Genomic DNA, 14,930 nt, shown 5'->3' with positions numbered 1-14,930 from the left:
TTCTTCTTTCTTCTTTCTTTCTTTTTCTTTCTTTCTTTCTTTCTTTCTTTTTTTCTTCCTTCCTTCCTTCCTTCCCTCCCTCCCTCCCTCCTTTCTTTCTTTCTTTCTTTCTTTCTTTCTTTCTTTCTTCTTTCTTCTTTCTTTCTTTTTCTTTCTTTCTTTCTTTCTTTCTTTCTTTTTTTCTTCCTTCCTTCCTTCCTTCCTTCCCTCCCTCCCTCCCTCCCTCCTTTCTTTCTTTCTTTCTTTCTTTCTTTCTTTCTTTCTTTCTTTCTTTCTTTCTTTCTTTCTTTCTTTCTTCTTTTTCCCTTCCTTCCTTCCTTCCTTCCCTCCCTCCCTCTTTTCTTTCTTTCTTTCTTTCCTTCTTTCTTTCTTTTTTTCTTCCTTCTTTCCTTTCTTCCTTCCTTCCCTCCCTCCCTTCTTTCTTTCTTTCTTTTTTCCTTCCTTCCTTCCTTCCTTCCTTCCTTCCCTCCTCCCTCCCTCCTTTCTTTCTTTCTCTCTTTCTTTCTTTCTTTCTTTCTTTCTTTCTTTCTTTCTTTCTTTCTTTCTTTCTTTCTTTCTTTCTTTCTTTTTTCTTTCTTTCCTCCCTCCCTTTGGCAAAGCAGAACCAGGGTTGAGCCATTAAAGTGCCCACTCATTTCAGAGCTTGCTCACTGTCTAGTGCAGGCAGGGAGGCAGCTGTGGCATATTGGTAAGAACCCAAATAAATATTTTATCTCTGGCCTCAGCAGAGGGGGAGAAATGGGCCTTTCAGAGATGAGTGGGCCGTGGGGCTTCCTATTGGCAGTGTCATCTATTTAGAAGAGAAGGGGGGGGACCTGTCATTCACCCGGGTCATTAATCTTGAAGCCCAAACCACTCCAAACCTAGGTCCCCTAGAGTCAGAATTTGATAAATGGCAAAATAAACTCAGCATGTGCAGATGAATGAGGGGGGCCCCCAGCTATTAAAAAGCCATTGCCATCTTCCTGCAACTGCACAGTCCCACCATCCTCAGCTGCCTGTGTGGTCAAGGCGTCCAGTGGGGCACACAGACGGGCACCCGCCGTAATTAGCAGCTCGTCCCCGGCCCCGAAGCCTGGCTTGCTTCCCAGCCCCCATCGCCCCTGTAAGAGGCTGTCCTCCAGGAGTCACAAGACCCTCAAAATTAAAACAGAATAATCAAACAGCAAAGATGAAGCCCCTGGGAGAAGACAGAGATTGGCGATGCCAAGAGCTAGTTATTCACTGGCAAGGACCCCGGAGCACAAATGGAAAAAAGAGTAAGTGAGGATGTCGACTGGTATGACAAACGGTCCAAGCTTGGTCCATTTGTGCAGTGAGGGGAGGACAATGAGAAAATTAATGAATTGTGCTTCCATTAAGAATTCCAAGTCCTGCCTTGATTTTGGCCTCAGAAAATGGGTATGTGAGTTACCTCCGGAACAACGCCATCTCCAAATGCATTGCATGAGTTTGAGCAGGGAGCTGGGGCTCAGCAGACTCTCAGGTGCTAACAGCAAGTGCAAAGCAGAAGTTATCCCGTCCACAAGCCAACAGTGCACCTGGAGGGTCTGCCTGACAGAGTGCGGACAGCTGTGCCCCACTGTGCACACTAGCTAGAGGTGGCCTCGCATCACTATGGAAATAATTTTCCTTATTGAATGCAGCTCGCCCCACAGGCCCCACATGGATTCCAGCTGGAACAGGAAGGAGCACAGGCTTCTCCTCAAATATCCTGGGCTTTCCGTCAAGTCCCAAAATGAGGTGCAACCTCAGTATCTTGGGGACGAAATGTGATCAGAAATCCTTCTTTCTCTTCCACCCACTTCCCTCTCTCTTCTACTGTTCCTTACCTAAGTCTCTCTCTCTCTCTCTCTCTCTCTGCCTCTCCCTCTTTCTCTGTCTCTTCTTCTCAATCCCTGTCCATCTCTTTCCCTCCAGGATGTCATATGAGCCCCCTGCAGCCCCCACCACACTGGCTGCTGCAGGCGTGAGATCAATGGGCAGTGAGAGGCACTTGGACCACCTGAAACTGAAGAAACTCTCTATCTTCTGTCTCTGTCTCCCTCACTCAGAGGAATGCAAGGGCACTCAAATGAAAGTCGTATTTCCTAGTCCAAGCCCATCCTGTTTTCGCTGAGCCCCACAGAGAGTAAGTGACTTGCCCAAAGTCACAGAGTAAAATCAGCGCAGGTAAAGGGAAAGTTGAGATTCGACTCCCAAGTCCTCAGAGGGTGGTCTGGGGGAGAAAGAGCCGAAAATGGAGAGGGGCCAGAGGAGAGAAAGTCTTTGAAATCTGCTTGATTGAGGGCATATCTGGGACATTAAAGACATCATTTTCAGGGGTAGAGTGGGGACTGGTGTGATAGTGATGGAACCAAATTAAAATGTAAAAGAGAAACGTGTTTGGCATCCTCAGTGTAAATGGACTTTGACAAAGACTGGATTGCTCCCCCTCAGAGAGTCCTGAGAAGTCCCTGCCCTCACATTCACCATGGCCTCAAGGGGGCACAGGAGCCCCAGGACTAATGGAGGAAGGGGAGAACCCCCCTCCCTCCCCATGGCAGACTCTTCCTTCCCAGGGAGATCTGGGTCAAGCCCAGACTGCAGCCCCTGAGGTGGGAGCAGGAAGGAATTATCCCAGGGGACACCTTGTGCGTGGCTCCATACCTCCTCCCCTCCCTGTCTGTGGGCACTGCCAGCCAGCCAACCTAGAAACACCCCCTTCCCCCCTCCTCCCCATCCAAACTGTCCCCACATTCTCTCTGCTGTACCCACCAGATTCTCCCAGAGCTGCTGCCTCCAGTCTCCTGGCTGTCACTGATGGCTAAACCTCTCCAGTTCCCTCCCCTGCCTCGGGCACAGCTCCCAACCAGTTCCTGTCCTGGCATCTTCCTGCCTCCAATGCATTCGTTCCGCAAGCCCGCACGAGTGCACCTTCTACGTATGGAGTCTCAGGCTGGGGGTTGGAGAACCCAGCAGGGGCAGGACTAGGTGAGAAACGGCCTGGGGCTTGGACCAGAGTGGCAACCTTAAGGGGGAGATAAGTGGGCAGCTGGGAGTGATACTTAAGAGGTATAATCGACTGTATTCATGCTGCAATCAGGACCAAATTGGGGGCATTTACAAAAGCTTGTTGATTGATCTGTGGTTACTCATTGGTGCTAATGGTTTTAATCGAGGGAAGAGATCTCAATAAAAACAAATGATTGCTCTTTATACTAGAAGTGTCAATGGGCCCTTAATGAATGAACTTGCTAATTCCTCTTCCTGCTGAGACATTCAGTCTTGGGTGAGAGTATTTAGGACCTTCACCCCGAGTCTTGTTTTTTTGGGCTGTGTCCCACTTTGCTTGACTTTGAGAACCTTGGAAATGCACCCCGGGGGACAGCACCATGCTCCCCAATCACTCGCTTCCTATGTCCCCATTTCTGGAGAACCTGCCCATCAAACCCCTGTCTCTCAGAAGCCAAGTGCCTTTAAGGTATAGAGACAGAAACACTTCACTGGGAGTAAGAAAGAGTAAAGAACAGCCTGCCCATTAGCACCTTGTCTGATACTATGTGGAAGGCAGCATACTGCCCTCACCTCCAATGGCCCTTAACTGCCTCCCTGTATCACCAACCCCATCCCATCCCTCTCAGAGCCCCAGTCATTGACCTACTGCTGGCCACATAGAGCCCATTCTTCACATCCAAATTCATGATTCCTTTCAACCCTCTATGGGCCTATCAGGGCACTAACTTCTCTCTCCTCTCACTCTCACTCCCAGAAGCAGCAAAGATGATACAAGCAGCCTTCCCTAGGCCCGTGCTAACCTACCCCATCTCCAGCGATATGGCCAATATCCAGCCCGGAGACCAGAGGAAGAACAGAACAGTTGTCCCCTCTGAAAGATATTTCATGACTCTGGCCTCTCCAAGACCAGGATCTTAATTCTGACTCTGCCTTTTCCTCAATGTCTGACCTCAGGCAAGTGGTCTGACCTTCCTGGGCCGGCTTCTCTGCAAAAGAAGATCAATATTAAGCACAGGGACTGTTGTGGTGGGGACATGCCTAACACTGTGCCTGGCCCATAGAAGGCACTTTTCTCTGTTAAGTTAATGCTCCCCCTCTCCCTTCCTCTCGGCAGTACCATGAACGGTGGGAAAGCAGTCAAGGAACATCATCCAAGGCATATGGTTATCAACAGCATTCCAAGAACCACAGAGAATGTGGAACCTGCACTGTCAGACAGGTGGTCTGGGCTGGGCAGCCACACACTGAACCCCACCCCTTTCTTTTCAGCCCGGTAGATAACAGTAGGACTAAGGAGAGCTGAAAAGTGGCCCAACCAAGGTTTGAGCTGAACAAATCAAAAGCAGCAAGCAAGAGGAGCCTGTGCCTAATGCAGCTTAGAGTTACAAATGGTAACAATCTTACAATCCAAACTTGAAACAATAGGGTGGAAAATTGCTATTCTAATGAAGATTCTGAGGAGAATTGCAGGGAGAACTGCACACATACACTAGCCCCAGCCAGGTTGGCCAGGCCAGAGAAGCAGGCTGTGTCCGTCGTAGCGCCGACTTAACCATGACCATTCATGCATCATTTATTCATCATTTCATTCAACCATTTCTCCACACATTGTTTCACCTGTGCAAATTGCTATTCACGCTTCCATTTCTCATGTGTTCATTGACTTACCCTCCATTCATTTATTCCCTCTTCTCTTCTTTCATTTATTCACTCACACGTGTGTTCATCCAACAAGTATCTTATGAACATCTTTGTGCCAGGCACAAGTTCCTATAAGTATCTGCTGGCATCCACTTCAATCCTAGACATCACTGGCTGGATACAAAGGAAACTTTTACCCTTGCAGAGTTTACAAAACCACCCTCTGCCCAAGAAGAACTGCAAAGGGAAATGTACTGTGCTGGACACCTTCACTTGTTCTGCAAAGATGGTACAGTGATGTAGGTATAGAGCAAGGTAGGGACATCCAGAGAGCAACCTATTCAGGGAAGGACCTTGACAAAGACAAGGGTCTAAGATTGGCAAAGTGAGTGAGAAAATACAGGGGAGAGGCGGGGAAGAGAGACACTAAAGCCCCTGATCTAATGGGCACATGCTAGGAGGCTGAAGGTGAGCCAGAGGCACAGAGAGGGGCTGGTGTCCCCTCCAGGGGTCTTGAGTCCCAGGTGAGTGTGTCCCTCAAAACCAATACTTCCCAAACCGCGACCTGCAGAAGAAAGTGTTACCAAGCTAACCTAGATTGTTAATTTTTTCTCAACCCAGAGAGGAAAATCAGCTAAACGATAGGGTGCTCTCAATATTTTCCTTCTCTTTCACATGGTTCCAAACTGTTAGTACCCCTTATTCATCTAGACCATGATCTATTAGGAGAGGATATCCAATCAAGCACAAAATCATGTATCTGTAATTTTGAGTTGCCTGGTCCAGAACTCCATGGTTTCTGGATGTCGTGGCCTCTCATCACATTTGCCTATGGTTGCTGTGAAGGGCAATTCAGAAAGGAAAGCCTAGAGCAGCCAGGCTTAGAAGTTCCAGAGTTTAGATCCCTCGTGCCAGTCCAGGTGGGCACAGCTCATGAGGTCTGCTTTGTGAGAGCTTTCACATCATCACCTTTGAAGCTAACCCCTGGGCTGCCCGTTTACCAGTATCTGTCCACCCCCCGATGGTTGTGAATGAACTGTTAGTCCAAGAACAGTGAACTGTTAACTACACCGAACACAGGGGGTCCTGCCAAGTGGTGCTAGACTGAACTGATCTGAGCTGGGTTGGACTGGGGCCGGCTGGACAGAACTGGAGGATCTAGGCAGATCTGCACAAGTAGAAACTTGATGGAGCTGAATGGAGCCAGTGCTGGGACAAAACATGCTCAGCCAGACAGTCCCCCAAATGGGGCTGTAGGATCCTGGAGGATCAGTTGTTCATGAAACCCAACCCAAATGCCCCCAAAGCCTCTCCAGCTGAGGCGGATTGGCGGGTACCCGTCCCCCCAGGCAGAAGCCAAAAAAGGTCCAGCTCCCTCCGTTGCCTCTTCTCCAAGATTCATCTTTCATCAGAGCTTCAGAAAATAATGGCTCCCTACTGCAAAGTTCATCTCTTGCTTATGAGTCCATTTGATCTAGATGAACTCCTTGGTGGAGGGAAGAGGAAATAAGAGAATGGATGTGCAATGACCATGACTGAGAGAAGGCTGATGTTGACTTCCCCTCTCACGGGTTCTGGCCAAATTCCTGACAACAGTGTTAGGGTTATTGTTAGGGTTAGCCTTGGAGTTTCCTCCAACAAGGTGGTAAGTTCAGTCCCTACTCCCTCCCAAATATGGAGGAGGGAAGGGGTCCACAGAAGGCACCTGGATTCTTAAGGGTCACTCCAGCTTCTGTGCTGATGCCTCATTGCAGGCACCCTGCGCTTTGCTTCAGGACCCCATGCCCTGAATATTGGGGTTGATGGCTTTTATAAATTCAGAACCAGTGCATTCCACACACCCTCTCTTCCCTGGGCTCGCTGAGCATTGCTTGGACCTTTTCCCTGTCCTCTCTCATCTCCCTGTGCTTATCCCCTCTGTCTCCATTCATGTGGCTTTCCCACTCAGCCGTGTTCCCCCTAAAACATCAGCAAGTCTTTCTTGATTATTCTATAAAGATTGGATTTGTGCTCTGTAATTTCTGGATGTCTCTCAACCCCTGCCGTTCGTTCATTCATTCATTCATTCGTTCGTTCATTTATTGCCAATTTTCACCAGGGCATAGAGGATAAAAACATTGTTATTCTGATGGAGAGAGGAAAGGAAAGGGGGATGGTTATTGTAAATCTGTGTCATCAGGCATCTAATACATATTAAGCAGTTATTTAAATTGAGTTTCCTACTCTACCATTTTCTCACATATGACTTGAACTTGTAAGTTAATGTCTAGCACACATTTTAAAGATGAGCAGACTGAGATTCATATAGCAAGTACCAGAGCCATATTCAAACCTTGATCTGGTTTCTTTTCTTCACACTACTCCAAAATATCCTGCCCTCCTGCTACCCATCACCTACAACCTAATCCAGAGATGGACAAAGATTTGCCTGTTTCCTGGTGTTACTTCCACTGTATCACGTTGCCATGACATTTGTTAGGGAATGAAAATCAGTCAACACAGAAAAGGAAAGCCACAAATGAAACAAAAGTTAGTTATTGAATTAAGCTGTGTTCTATCTTTCTTTTTTAACATAATTCACTCAAATTGATTTATGTGCGTAGACCCAGCAGGTGCCCTCTGAGTGTTAAACTCTGCCCAGAATCTGAACAGGAAAGAAGCTCATGGGAAGCCATTCACTGGGGCACCATAGCACATGTCACTGTTCTTTAGAAGGATGGGAGTTGCAGTCTTGAACAGGAAGGACTTGGAAATGATGTCATCATGCTGACATCAAATGACATTAGGGACCTTCTGATGGGCTGAGTTGCCAAGCAACTCCCTCCTTGCCATGGCCTGGCATTTGACCAATACTTAAGTTGACCTGGCTGTAAATTCTATGGTTGCTATCATGCCAAGCCAATCCCAACTTGGCTTTCAGAATTCCTTGGGCTTGCTTGGCTTGCAGATCCTGGTGTTTTTGCATTAAATCCACTAGGAGTAAATCATTTATCCACTCTAATGTTCTCCATCTGCAAGTCCTGCAGTTCAAATTGTTTCTCTAATCAGACTGTTATATTCCTAATTTTATTTGATTAATTTTTTGATTAATGTGCCTAGGGCCCAATAGAACTTTTTATTATTTCCTTATCACTTGAAAAAAATACAAAGTTGATAATTTTAGGATAATTTGGCGTATGCATGCCAAGGGCAACACATCATGGGAATATCACCAGCTGGGGATGAGAAGAAAATATAACACTTAGAGGGAGTCTTAAATGATCTGTGGCTATTATTCCAATAGAACAAGTATATTACACAGTTAAAAATAACAACTCTCGTCATTATTTGAGGACCTACTGGCTCCAGCACAGCTCTGAGAGATTTGGTATAAAATAATAGTTATGGGAATAGTCACTGGATTCAAATCCTTGCCCAGCCACTTTTTACTGAGTGACTTTGGACACTGAGTTACTGAACGTTCTCTAAGCCAACTCCGTCATGGGACTCATAGTCCAGTGCCCAACACATATCAAGTGCTCAGTAAATATCAGCTCTTATTATAGTTATTTCTCTCTCTCATCTGCTAAAGTAGGTATTGTTGCCCACATCATTTGCGTGAGAAAACTAAGACTCAGAGAAATTCACTGGTTTACATGGCTAGGAAAGAGCAGAGCTGGGAAGCTAGTTTGTCCAGATTTTGAAGCCAGGTCTGTCAGATGCAAAACTCAGTGCTCTTTCTATGACATTTCACTTTCTCTTTTCCCTTTTTTTATTTGAGAGTGATGAAGGCCCAAAATATTAATCTGTTCTCACCTTCTGCATTTTTAACATCTCATGTAAATACAGTTTCATGAGCAGTCCTTTGGTCTTCCAGAACACTCTAAGCTCCCTTTATAAACTCTTTAGGGGTAGGAACATACCTTCCATATCTTTACAGATTCCAAAGTCTTAGCACAGTACCCTCCACATAGCAGGATTCAGAAAATAATTTAGCAAACGCCTGCGTAGTCCTTCCTCTGTTTTGGCCACTGTTCTACGTGCTTTACAAATATTCACCCTTGTAATCCTCACAGCCACTCTCTGAGAAGGCTTCTGGTATTATTCCCACTTATGGATGAGGAAACTGAAGCACAGAAAGGTTAAGAACTTGAAAAAGGACACACAGCTAATAAGAGAGTTGGGATTCAGCACAGCGCTGTGCTGTGTTCCATGTTTGATAGAACAAAAGAAAGAACAGTCAGAACCAGACCTTGAGGGAAATTCCATCTTATGTAGATCTGACGTGGCCCAGACACTATTATTTATATTTTATGCCTCATCCACATTGCAAAAGGAATGTTAACAGACTGCCTTTAAAGAGCGAAAAGTATGCACCATACACAGCACCCAAAGGTAGATCCTGTCTCACTGAGTCTGTGGGCCAATGCGCAAGCTAGTTTTACTTCTGGAATACCCTTCCACCTGGAAAATTCCCAGCCTCCCATCAAGCTTTACCTACCTGTATCAGTTGTACCCACAAGATTCTAATTCATGGAGGTGATGGAATGATGACATGGAGAGGCTAATGCCATTGAAAGACCATTGCTTATTACTTATATTTCCTGAGGGAAAGGGGCATGTCATGCCATTCAGGGCCCCATGAGAAAGCACCAGGTCTGGTTAGGAGGCAGAAGGGGGTGAGGAGAAAGCACGGTCCACTGCCTTTATTGTGTTTTCTATGGGAACGGCAAATGAAGGCAGAGGGAGCAGCTAAGGACTAATTTGAGTAATGTTGGTGGGTTCTGGACTCCAGGGGTGGTCTCTGGATGTCTATACCTGGCTTTAGGATGATTTATGACAGAGGAATATTGATTGCCTCCTGGAATATGAGCCAGAGCCAAAGAGAGGAAAGCATTCAGATTTAGGGTTCTGGGCTGATTAATTTACATATGAAAGGTGGAGCCCCGTGCATCCCTAAGAACTGGCCAGCCCTCCTCCCTGGTCCATGCTGTGTACTTGAGAGACACTTGATGATTGAATGCATGTGAGAGAGGGAACTTGAAATGGACCAGAGAGAAAAAGAAAGAGTTACATCAGAGATGACACTGTATCTGTCACACTGCTCTAACTAGCACAGAGTGTCCTGACAATGTAGACAAGAAGAAGAAGGAGGAGGAGGAGAAGCCACTACAATGGGCTTAGTGCTCCCACTGCTTATCAAATAAGTCATTCGTGGTTTTTTCACAGTACTAAATTCTATGGGGTACTTATAAAATTGGGTCTCATGGGAAGAACATTGTTAGAATGGCCAGCAATACCTATATAGTCTTCATGTGGTCATTTCATTCATTGAACTTGGATAAAATAGAATGTATTGTAACCACTGAGAAAGCATTTCCATGGGTATCTAAGCTACTGAAGTATAAGCATCCTGCTTTCTGGGAATCTAACAGGACGTCCACAGCCCAGAAGGTTGTATGGCTAACACAGTACATATGTTGTCCCTCTTAAATGTCATTCAAATCAATATGCATTTGACAGAAGCTGAAGAGCTGTCAGGTCAAGCCTGAGCTCTGAGACAAGGGTCTAGAGTGTGACTTATTGAAAATTGAGCCATCCACTTCAGATGTTGTCCCTAGGTCCTAGAGGTAGACAGCCATCAAGAGCCTAGACACAAACCAATCTAGAGCCCCAGGATTCATTGTCTCCCTCTGTTCTGGTCCTGAATGTGTTGTCTGAGCCCTCACTCTAGGTCTTGTCTTTCCTTCTACTTTTTTTAATAACTTTATTGAGGTATATTTTTCATGCCACAAAATTCACTGATTTTTAGTGTACAATTTCAAAAATGTTAGTAAATTTACAGAGCTATGCATCCACCAATACAATCTAGTTTTAGAATATTTCCATCACCCCAGAAAGAAACCTCATGCCCGCTTACAGTCACTCCTAGTTTCCACTTCTGGGTTACAGGCAACTGCTAAGCACCCTCATCTTTTCCTTTTATCACTTAAACCTTTCCCTACCCAAAGTTGACAACTTAGGCTGTTGAGGTCTTTTAAACAAGAATATCTTTTTCCTTTTTATGGAAGTCAGTGTAAAAGAATGAAACTTGTTTTCACTTAGCAGGCAGTTTGGCAAAACCGTAGCTATGCACTAAGCTAGAAATCCCAATAGCCAAAAATAATAAGATCTTTCTATAAATTCTGGTTATCCAGAGGAAGATGTCTTTCTGACTGCCCAGCCACAATCCCATCATGGTGCTTGCACAAGTCGCTTCCTTTCTTTAAGGCTCAACTTCTTCACACAGTTGATTGCCAAGGTTTGCACAAGCTTTAGGTTTACAAGATTCTTTAATGGAAGTGAAAAGGATGATGGTTGTTTTCTTCCTCAACACTAATTCTTTCTTGTTCAAAGTCAGAAAATCTGCTTGAGAGATCATTTTCACCTACTCAGGTGCTTGTAACCAGTTCCACCAGATGAGGCTTTTCACTGAAGAATAAAATACCTTTAGACACATTTTAGTTTCTTTCTTTATTTAAAATACTGTGGGTTTGGGTGTGTGTGTGTGTGTGTGTGTGTGTGTGTGTGTGTGTGTGTGTGTGTGTTTTCTGTGCAAGAGAGATAGGCAGCCTTAGTTCAACTAAAGCAGCATGTGACACCCACACATAAATTAATTCCTGTTGAATGCAAAGATAAGATCAACCCAACTAGACAATTGATGGGGGAGAGATGTGAGACATGTGACCTTCCTAAATGTAAATGGAAACATGGTTCCTTCTGATTGGAAGAAAGAGTCCTAGGGACTGGGAAGCTGTGTGCCTGCCTTCTTTCTCTTCCAGATCTTCACATTTATATAATGTGTTTATTTCTATAATGAGATAACTATATTCTATTAAGAACACTGAGCATGGTAAGCAGATAACTTCTCATAGGCTCTGCCTGAATCTGTTCACAAACTCTGTGTGGTCATTGAAATTGGGGTCTGCAGCCAGGGCCCAGGATGGACTTCTGAGTCTGTTAAGGTAGAGGTAGAGGTAGAGACAGCAGAGTCAGGGAAAAATATAAATCTTAGTAGAGGTGAAAATACTTTGGCCATAGAAAGTCATGGTCAAAAAACAGATCTAAGGGTAAAGCAAAACCATAAAATGCAAGAAAGGATTGAGGCTACAAATAAGTCCATGAATGGAGCCCACCATGCAGTGTGGTCCCCCAGAACTAACCCCCTAGCCCCAGCCTTCCAGCAGCTTTCCCAGGGGACTTGGGGCTTGCAAGAAGGTTGGTCCAGAAGGAGTCAAACATGGACCCAAAAAGGGAGGAGTGTAAAGATCCCCAAGAGCATCCTGGACAACAGTTTTCTTGTTCTGTGAAATATATGGCTCTGGAGGAAATGAGAGCCAGAAAAAGAATCAATTCTCTCGGAATCTTCTGGATCAGGTATGTCATTTGAAGATATGTGAAGCTCCCAGAAAGGTCACTTTAAGGAGAGAGACCTCCCATAACTTAATTTCCTTTTGTTACATTGTGAGCTTTATTTTCTCCCACTCTCACCCCCCCTTCTATCTCTTTCCCAGGCCTGCCAAGTCCTGTTTATTAAAAGTGTTGTGTCCAATTTACCCAGCTTTTAATTAAGCTGTCAAGCTGAAATGGGATTGTCTCCTGGGAAGCGAACAAAGATTTTATGGTCATTTAATTTTTGCTTAAGATTAAAAATCCTACTTCTGGCATGCTTAAAATTATTAATGAGATCCAGGAATTCTGGCCCATTTGTGTCCATTACAAGACATAAATCATTAAGCTCAATTAGGGGCAAGGGAAATGTGTGAAGCTACAGCTGGAGGTTGTGTTCAGTCCCGCCTTTCCAAAGAAACCAAGTGATGGAGATGTGACTATCAGGGGCTGGGTGGGGAACAGAGGGCAGGAGGGAAGATAGCAAGATGGCAGAGTTAGGAAGAAGGGCATGGACACAAAAGAAGGAATGGAAGGAGAGAACATTAGAATGGCAAGGGGTCAAGGAATGGAGTTCCTATAGAAGATCAGTGAGATCAGAAGGAGAGAAAGGAATTAGGGAGGTGAATTACAGGAGGTGAGGGACACATTTGTAGTTCTCACCAATAGGTCTGATTTCCCTCTTCTTCTAGACACAAGGGAAGATTATACCTCCCTGAGCCTGTGAAGTTAGATATGACTATGTGACTTCCTTTGGCCAACCAAATAAGAGCAGAAGTGACATGTGTCTCTTCTTGGTGAAGACCTTAAAAGCCGGCATGTAATTCCCCTTGTTTCCTCCTCTGCTAGAGTGTTGAGATTGTGATGTCATTCACCTAGTTTACTCTGTCAGTCTGGGTCCCTGAGTGACCAGGATGGTCAGAACCCTCCAGTGACTTGCTTTAAATATGCAATATAAGTGAGAAATAAACCTGTATTGTTTTAGAACACTAAGATTTGGAAGTTGTTTGTTGCTTCATCATAATTCAACCTATTGAGACTGATATAAGTGGGTTGAAAGCAGAAACACAGACCTGTAATAGAGGCTAGGGGGAAGTCAGGTAAGATCAGAAAGCACTGAGAGTGAGGAAATGTGAGAGGCAAAATCTGAGCAACTTGAATTCTCAGTCCCAGAACAATGGTTTGCATAGAATGGATCTGTAGAATGGTATCAAAAGGAAATGAATCAAAGTTCTTTCTAAAGTTTTATTTTAATGCTGTTTGCATGGTTCTAGGGAGAGGGTAGATCCTTCTCAGCTCTCAGTATAAAGGCTCCAGTTTCTATCCAAAGAGAGACTTCTGGTTCAGAAATCTCCCCATTATAAGGCAGACTTTAGGAGGATAGTAATGTTGGAGAAATCTACAACACTCACAAACTCATCTGCTCCAGCCAATATTCACCTTCTGTGATTCTTCTACCTTATCTCCCTCCCTCAAAACCTCTCCTACTCTCTTCTAAGCTTACTTCCTCTTGCTTGGTCTTCCCAAGCCCAGAAAATTGGTCCCAGGATTGTCCACATACTTGAGACTTTAGGTCCTGGCAGACCTCTTGGGCACTGCTACTTCCCTGCAATGAAACATCAACAAGACTGCATATGTTAGCATTTTGTTCTCTCATTCATCTATTCTCCTCTGGACAAAACGACAAGATGAAAAAAATCACCTCAACAAAAAGAAAAAGAGGTAGTATCATCTGCCAGGGACCTACTCAATACAGACATTAGTATGATGTTGGACCTAGAGTTCAGAATCATGATTTTAAAGATATTAGCTGGGCTTGAAAAAAGCGTGGAAGTTATTAGAGAAACCCTTCCTGGAGAAATAAAAGAACTAAAAATCTAAACAAGTAGAAATCAAAAAGGTTATTAATGAGGTGCAATCAAAAATGGGGGCACTAACTGCTAGGATAAATGAGGCAGAAGAGAGAATCAGTGATATAGAAGACCAAATGATTGAAAATAAAGAAGCTAAGAAAAAGAGAGATAAACAACTACTGGATCACGAGGGCAGAATTCGAGAGATAAGTGATACAATAAGATAAAACAACATTAGAATAATTGGGATCCCAGAAGAAGAAGAAAGAGAGAGAGGGGCAGAAGGTATATTGGAGCAAATTATAACAGAGAACTTCCCTCATGTGGGGAAGGAAACAGGCATCAAAATCCAGGAGGCACAGAGAACCCCTCTCAAAATCAATAAAAATAGGTCAACACCCTGACATCTAATAGTAAAACTTACAAGTCTCAGAGACAAAGAGAAAATCTTGAAAGCAGATCGGGAGAAGAGATCTGTAACCTCTAATGGTAGAAATAGTAGATTGGCAACAGACCTATCCACAGAGACCTGGCAGGCCAGAAAGGACTGGCAAGATATCTTCAGAGCACTAAACGAGAAAAATATGCAGCCAAGAATACTATATCCAACTAGGCTGTCATTGAAAATAGAAGGAGACATAAAAAGCTTCCAGGACAAACAAAAACTAAAGGAATTTGCACACATGAAACAGCCCTACAAGAAATATTGAAAGGGGTCCTCTAAGCAAAGAGAGAGCCTAAAAGCAGCATAGACCAGAAAGGAACACAGACAATATACAGTAACAGTCACCTTACAGGCAATACAATGGCACTAAATTCCTATCTTTCAATAGTTACCCTGAATGTAAATGGACTAAATGCCCCAATCAAAAGACACAGGCTATCAGATTGGATTAAAAAACAAGACCCATCGATATGCTGTCCGCAAGAGACTCATTTTAGACCCAAAGACACCCCCACATTGAAAGTAAGGGGGTGGAAAACCATTTACCATGCTAATGGACACCAAAAGAAAGCTGGGGTGGCAATTCT

General features: G+C 44.4%; 1 protein-coding gene across 1 annotated transcript in view; it reads left to right on the top strand.

The window, feature by feature from the left end:
* The window catches only part of ASIC2 (acid sensing ion channel subunit 2), a 1,116,666-nt gene that overhangs the window by 688,356 nt on the left and 413,380 nt on the right, over positions 1-14,930 (top strand). The window lies entirely within an intron of this gene.

The sequence above is a fragment of the Zalophus californianus genome, chromosome 16, assembly GCF_009762305.2.
Source record: "Zalophus californianus isolate mZalCal1 chromosome 16, mZalCal1.pri.v2, whole genome shotgun sequence".
Taxonomy (NCBI): Eukaryota; Metazoa; Chordata; class Mammalia; order Carnivora; family Otariidae; genus Zalophus; species Zalophus californianus.
This window is presented reverse-complemented; position numbering and strand designations above follow the sequence as displayed.